General features: G+C 54.8%; 1 protein-coding gene across 1 annotated transcript in view; it reads left to right on the top strand.

Moving 5' to 3' along the window:
• The first annotated feature begins 590 nt into the window (after window positions 1–590).
• PKNOX2 (PBX/knotted 1 homeobox 2) overlaps window positions 591–7,638 on the top strand; it is a 180,904-nt gene continuing 173,856 nt past the window's right edge. Inside the window, exon 1 of the mRNA XM_038753795.1 lies at window positions 591–637. The gene's annotated coding sequence lies outside the window, so the exon portion shown is untranslated. The remainder of the gene's footprint in view (window positions 638–7,638) is intronic.

Below are 7,638 nucleotides of genomic sequence, written 5' to 3'. Positions count from 1 at the left end.
TCGGCACACGGTAAGCGCTCCATCAGTACGACTGATTGATTGATTGATTGATTGATAGTAAGCGCTCCATCAATACGATTGATTGATCAATTGATTGATTGATTGATTGATAGTAAGCGCTCCATCAGGACGACGGACTGAGTGAAGGAAGGCGTGGTGATGCTGCCGGTACCTGGGGTTGTTGCCCACTTGTACTTAGTGCAGTGCTCTGCACACAGTAAGCGCTCCATCAGTACGACTGATTGATTGATTGATTGATTGATAGTAAGCGCTCCATCAATACGATTGATTGATTGATTGATTGATAGTAAGCGCTCCATCAGGATGATGGACTGAGTGAAGGAAGGCGTGGTGATGCTGCCGGTCCCCGGGGTTGTTGCCGACTTGTACTTAGTGCAGTGCTCGGCACACGGTAAGCGCTCCATCAGTACGACTGATCGATCGATCGATCGATTGGGGTTCGGCGGGGGTCCCCCCCCCGGCGTCCGGCAGAGGGCGGGCTGCGGGCGGGGCCCGGGGCGGGGCCCGGGGAGGGGGTGGGCCTCGGGGGGCGGGCCCGGGGGGCGGGGGCCCCGGCCGGGCCTGCGCGGGGGCGGCCCGGGGAGCCCGCTGCCAGTCTCATGAAGATTGGCAGAAGGTAAGCTGTCACTCAGGGCTGGGGGGCTAAGGGGGGGGGGGCCGGGTACCCCCTCCCTCCCTCCATCCCTCCCTCCCTCCCTCCCTCCATCCCTCCCCGGCCGGGCCGCCCATCCACCAGGAAAAGGGGCGTCCAGCACACCCCGAGCCCCCCCCAAACCGGACTGGAAGGGATGCGGGGGCTGGGGGAGCCGCCCCCCAGGGCCCGGCCGCCTTCGGACTCCGAGCAGGGCTCACCAACCTCCCCCCCCCAACCTGGCTGTAAGGACGATCATGGCGTTGGTTGTACTCCCCGAGCGCTTAGTACAGTGCTCTAAGCGCTCAAGAAATGCGATTGGATGGATTGAGCAAGCGCTTAGTGCGTGCCGAGCACTGTTCTAAGCGCCCCCCATCCGGACTCAGCGCTTAGGACAGTGCTGGGCACGGGGGAAGCGCTCAGCAGACCCCCCCAACCTGGTGGTAATGATGATCATGGCGTTGGTTGTACTCCCCAAGCGCTTAGTACAGTGCTCTAAGCGCTCAAGAAATGCGATTGGATGGGTTGAGCAAGCGCTTAGTGCGTGCCGAGCACTGTTCTAAGCGCCCCCCCCCCCCCCCGGACTCAGCGTTTAGGACAGTGCTGGGCACGGGGGAAGCGCCCAGCAGACCCCCCCAACCTGGCTGTAATGACGATCATGGCGTTGGTTGTACTTCCCGAGCGCTTAGTACAGTGCTCTAAGCGCTCAAGAAATGCGATTGGATAAATTTAGCAAGCGCTTAGTGTGTGCCGAGCACTGTTGTAAGCGCCCCTCCCCTCCGGACTCAGCGCTTAGGACAGTGCCGGGCACGGGGGAAGCGCTCAGCAGACCCCCCCCCCCCAACCTGTACTTCCCAAGCGCTTAGTACAGTGCTCTAAGCGCTCAATAAATGCGATTGGATAAATTTAGCAAGCGCTTAGTGTGTGTTGAGCACTGTTGTAAGCGGCCCCCCCCCCCGGACTCAGCGCTTAGGACAGTGCTGGGCACGGGGGAAGCGCTCAGCAGACCCCCCCCCAACCTGTACTTCCCAAGCGCTTAGTACAGTCCTCTAAGCGCTCAAGAAATGCGATTGGATAAATTTAGCAAGCGCTTAGTGTGTGTTGAGCACTGTTGTAAGCGCCCCCCCCCCCCCTCCGGACTCAGCGTTTAGGACAGTGCCGGGCACGGGGGAAGCGCTCAGCAGACCCCCCCCCCCAACCTGTACTTCCCAAGCGCTTAGTACAGTGCTCTAAGCGCTCAAGAAATGCGATTGGATGGATTTAGTAAGCGCTTACTGTGTGCCGAGCACTGTTGTAAGCGCCCCCCCATCCGGACTCAGCGTTTAGGACAGTGCTGGGCACGGGGTAAGCGCTCAGCAGACCCCCCCAACCTGTACTTCCCAAGCGCTTAGTACAGTGCTCTAAGCGCTCAATAAATGCAATTGGATAAATTTAGCAAGCGCTTAGTGTGTGTTGAGCACTGTTGTAAGCGCCCCCCCCCCCGGACTCAGCGCTTAGGACAGTGCCGGGCACGGGGGAAGCGCTCAGCAGACCCCCCTCCCAACCTGTACTTCCCAAGCGCTTAGTACAGTGCTCTAAGCGCTCAAGAAATGCGATTGGATGGATTTAGTAAGCGCTTAGTGTGTGCCGAGCACTGTTGTAAGCGCCCCCCCTGCGGACTCAGCGTTTAGGACAGTGCCGGGCACGGGGGAAGCGCTCAGCAGACCCCCCCAACCTGGTAATAATAATGATCATGGCGTTGATTGGACTTCCCAAGCGCTTAGTACAGTGCTTTTAGACTGTGAGCCCACTGTTGGGTAGGGACTGTCTCTATATGTTGCCAACTTGGACTTCCCAAGCGCTTAGTACAGTGCTCTGCGCACAGTAAGCGCTCAATAAATACCATTGATTGATTGATTGATTGCTGTAAGCGCTCAATAAATGCGATTGGATGAATTTAGCAAGCGCTTAGTGTGTGCCGAGCACTGTTCTAAGCGCCCCCCCTCCGGACTCAGCGTTTAGGACAGTGCCGGGCACGGGGGAAGCGCCCAGCAGACCCCCCCAACCTGGCTGTAATAACGATCATGGCGTTGGTTGTACTTCCCAAGCGCTTAGTACAGTGCTCTGCACACAGTAAGCGCTCCATAAATACGATTGATTGATTGATTGGTTGCTGTAAGCGCTCAATAAATGCGATTGAATGAATTTTAGTAAGCGCTTACTGTGTGCCGAGCACTGTTCTAAGCGCTCCCCACTCCGGACTCAGCGTTTAGGACAGTGCCGGGCCCGTTACTCAACAAACACCCCCAACCTGATAATAATCATGATGATGGCATTTTATTAAGCGCTTACTATGTGCCAAGCACTGTTCTAAGCGTTGGGCACCTTCTCTCCCCTCCAGCCAGCGCTTCGCACATAGTAAGCGCTTAACAAATGTATCGTTATTATTATTATTGTTGTTGTTGTTGTACTATGTGCCAAGCACTGCTCTAAGCGCTGGGCACCTTGTCTCCCCCCAGCCAGCGCTTCGCACATAGTAAATGCTTAACAAATGCATCATTTTTATTGTTGTTGTTGTTGTACTATGTGCCAAGCACTGTTCTAAGCGCTGGGCACCTTGTCTCCCCCCCCCAGCCAGCGCTTCGCACATAGTAAGCGCTTAACAAATGCATCATTATTATTATTATTGTTGTTGTTGTTGTACTATGTGCAAAGCACTGTTCTAAGCGCTGGACACCTTGTCTCCCCCCAGCCAGCGCTTCGCACATAGTAAACGCTTAACAAATGCATCATTATTATTATTGTTGTTGTACTATGTGCAAAGCACTGTTCTAAGCGCTAGGCACCTTGTCTCCCCACAGCCAGCACTTCGCACATAGTAAACGCTAAACAAATGCATTATTATTATTAATTATTATTATTATTATTATTGTTGCTGTTGTTGTGGTTGTGCTATGTGCAAAGCACTGTTCTAAGCTCTGGGCACCTTGTCTACCCCCAGCCAGCGCCTCGCACATAGTAAGCGCCTAACAAATGCAACATTATTATTGTTGTTGTTGTCGTTGTTGTTGTTGTTGGGCCCAGGGCAAGGACCGGTGTGGTCACCTCTCCCTCTCTACAGCGGCGTCGAGGGCTCCCTTCCCCTGGGGTCTTTTCATTGTTATTATTATTATTATTTATTATTAAAATGGCATTTCTTAAGCGCTTACTATGCAGACGGGGACTGTGTCCACCCTTATTTGCTTGTATGGACCCCAGCGCTTAGTACAGTACCTGGCACATAGTTAAGCGCTTAACAAATACCACATTATTGTTATGGGCCGAGCGCCGTTCCAAGCCCCGGGTGGGGCGGGGGGGGGGGGGGGGGGGGATACAAGGTGATCAGGTTGGGGCCCACAGTCTTCATCCCCATTTTCCAGATGAGGGAACTGAGGCCCAGAGAAGCGAAGGGACTTGCCCAAAGTCACCCAGCTGACAAGCGGCGGAGCTGGGATTTGAACCCATGACCTCCGACTCCCAAGCCCGGGCTCTTTCCACTGAGCCACGCTGCTGATGGGATGCGCTCTGTCGGACTGAAGCATCCCCCTGGATTGCTATCATTATTATTATTATTATTATTATTATTATTATTATTATTATTATTATTATTATTATTATTGTATTAAGCGCTTACCATGTGCCAGGCACTGTTCTGAGCGCCAGGGTAGATGGGTTGGACACAGTCCCCGGCCCACACTGGGCTCCCAGTCTTAATCCCCTTTCTACAGATGAGGGGACTGAGGCCCTGAGAAATTAAGGGACTCGCCCAAGGTCACTCAGCACACAAGTGGCAGAGCCGGGATTAGAACCTGTTAAATTTTCCTTCGGATTTCCCTCCCAACCCGGACCGCCCCAAACCGGGAATCCCGAAGCCTGGAGCTGGGGGGCCCCAGGAGGGGAAAAAAGTGGGGGGTCGCAGCACCCGACGGCCCAGGTCAAGGGGCAGGGTCGACCCGGGTCGAAAGAGCCCGGGCTTTGGAGTCAGAGGTCATGGGTTCGAATCCTGGCTCCACCACAAGTCTGCTGTGTGACCTTGGGCAAGTCACTTAACTTCTCTGAGCCTCAGTTACCTCATCTGTAAAAATGGGGATTAAGACTGTGAGCCCCACGTGGGACAACTTGATCACATTGTATCCCCTTCAGCACTTAGAACAGTGCTTTGCACGTAGTAAGTGCTTAACAAATGCCGTCATTATTATTATTATTATAAATAATGATAGCGTTTATTAAGCGCTTACTATGTGCAAAGCACTGTTCTAAGCGCTGGGGAAGTTACAAGGAGAGCAGGTTGTCCCACGGGGGGCTCACGGTCTTCATCCCCCTTTTACAGATGAGGGAACTGAGGCCTGGAGAAGTGAAGTGACTTGCCCAAAATCACCCAGCTGACAATTGGCGGAGCCGGGATTTGAACCCTTGACCTCTGACTCCAAAGCCCGGGCTCTTTTAGACTGTGAGCCCACTGTTGGGTAGGGACTGTCTGTATATGTTGCCAACTTGTACTTCCCAAGCGCTTAGTACAGTGCGCTGCACACAGTAAGCGCTCAATAAATACGATTGATTGATTGATTGATTTCCACCGAGCCACGCTGCTTCTCTAAGCGGATGGCCGTGGTGTTTCGGGGGGCCCACCTCCGCCCGCTCCTTGCCAGGGCGCTGGCACCTCCTTGCAGGACCCCAAAGTCCCCCAAACTCCCTCCCTCCCCGCTTCCCGGGGTCGGCCAAGGAAGAAGCCCCCAGATGGGAAGGAGGCGGGGGAGTCGGATTCCTGATCCCAGCTGGGAAAACAACCCGGGGTCGGAGGCTTGGGGCAGGGAGCCGGGGGTCAGAGGGCAGAGATGGGGGTGACCGGGCTGCCGGGTGGGGTGGGGGGCCCTGACCACCGAGGGGGCAGGAGGGGCATTTCCCGCCCATTCCCAGATATTCCCAGCCCGGAGCGGCCTGCCGGCTCCATCGGGCCCGGGCCGGGAAGGGCGGCGCGGACGTGGTGGTCTTATATTGCGGCGGGAAGAGCTTCCCCTCCTCGCCCCCAACAGGGTCCTGTCGTCCATCCTGCCGCCGTGGGGTCTCCCAAGTCCTGGGCTGGAGTTGGCAGGGGTGATGGTGGGAGTTTGGCCCCCGTTTTCCCACTCTTGGGCCCCGCCATCCGCTCCTGGAGGTCTCGGCGTCGTCCACTACTGCGATCGTCGAGCGCGCTTAGGCCGGGATCCTTGCTTCCGATTCAATCCAGAACCCTAGCCCCCCGACCCGTCGTAAAATCAGAATGGAGAAACGCGCACACGCACGCCTGGAAAAGTAAACCCGTGGAGTCGGCCCGGATAAGCTCGGGGAAAATCAAGGAGGATCAAGGCCCAACTCTCCGGCCCCCAAACTCGGACCTCAGGCCCGGGCCCGGCCACCGCACACTGCCGTCCCGGCGGCGGCTCCGACCGCGGGTCGTAACCGTTGCAGACTGCGGTTTCTGGTTTAGGGCTCAAAGCCGGGCCAAGCTGGCTCTCGTTAACTCCACACCAGCGGCCTGGAAGTTCGGTAGCAATAAATTGTATAAACACATTTGAAGTAAGTTAGCGATGAAGTCGGGAGAATTACTGTCTCGCGAGTAGCGATTCCTGAATTCATGGAAGTTGGAAGTTAAGTAGGAACAGGCCGTCGTCTCGGCCTTGGCGTTGGTGGGCCCTTTTAGCCTTTTAGCCCACTGTTGGGTAGGGACCGTCTCTATATGTTGCCAACTTGGACTTCCCAAGCGCTTAGTACGGTGCTCTGCACACAGTAAGCGCTCAATAAATACGATTGATTGATTGATTGGGCCGGCTTAAGCCGCGTCCTTTGACCGTGTCTACCCGGGACCTGAAGCCTGGTGCTGTAACTCACTAACGTCCGGCCAAAGCGCGGAGACTTCATCATCGTCATCATCAATCGTATTTATTGAGCGCTTTCTGCGTGCAGAGCACTGTACTAAGCGCTTGGGAAGTACAAATTGGCAACATATAGAGACCCGGCATCATCATCAATCGTATTTATTGAGCGCTTACTATGTGCAGAGCACTGTACTAAGCGCTTGGGAAGTACAAATTGGCAACACATAGAGACAGTCCCTACCCAACAGTGGGCTCACAGTCTAAAAGGGGGAGACAGAGAACAAAACCAAACATACTAACAAAAGAAAATAAATAGAATAGATATGTACAAGCAAAATAAATAAATAAATAAATAAATAGAGTAATAAATATGTACAAACATATACATATATACAGGTGCTGTGGGGAAGGGAAGGAGGTAAGATAGGGGGGATGGAAAGGGGGACGAGGGGGAGAGGAAGGAAGGAGACTTCGGCCCATCGTATTGACCGAGCGTTCTCCATGCGTGCCCGGCAGTGTGCTGAGCGCTTGGGCGAGTCCAATAGCCAGGCTTCCCGATCCAGGACGAGCCGACGGCCCACACGGATCACATCCGACTCCGACGATGCCCCCAGGGGCCTTAAAACGGGTGCCCGCCGCCTCCCACCCGGACCCTTCCCAACCCCGCTTCAGGGCGATTCGCCAGGGTCCGCGTTTCGGGGTGCAAGCCGAAAGTGGGGTGGGAGGCCGCCCACCTCTAGACTGTTGTGAGCAGGGAATGTGTCTGTTTACTGTTCATCCCTTCAATCGTATTTACTAAGCGCTTACTGTGTGTGGAGCACTGTACTAGGCGCTAGGGAAATAATAATAATAATGATAGCATTTATTAAGTGCTTACTATGTGCAAAGCGCTGTTCTAAGCGCTGGGGAGGTTATAAGGTGGTGAGGTTGTCCCACGGGAGGCTCACAGTCTTAATCCCCATTTTACAGATGAGGGAACTGAGGCCCAGAGAAGTGAAGTGACTTGCCCAAAGGCACACAGCTGAGTGGCAGAGTCAGGGTTTGAACCCACGACCTCTGACTCCAAAGCCCGGGCTCTTTCCTCCGAGCCACGCTGCTTCTCGAAAGTAAAAG

The sequence above is a fragment of the Tachyglossus aculeatus genome, chromosome 11 (assembly GCF_015852505.1).
Source record: "Tachyglossus aculeatus isolate mTacAcu1 chromosome 11, mTacAcu1.pri, whole genome shotgun sequence".
NCBI classification, from domain to species: domain Eukaryota; kingdom Metazoa; phylum Chordata; class Mammalia; order Monotremata; family Tachyglossidae; genus Tachyglossus; species Tachyglossus aculeatus.
The sequence above is the reverse complement of the archived record's forward strand: the minus strand, read 5'-3'. Positions and strand labels throughout refer to the sequence as shown.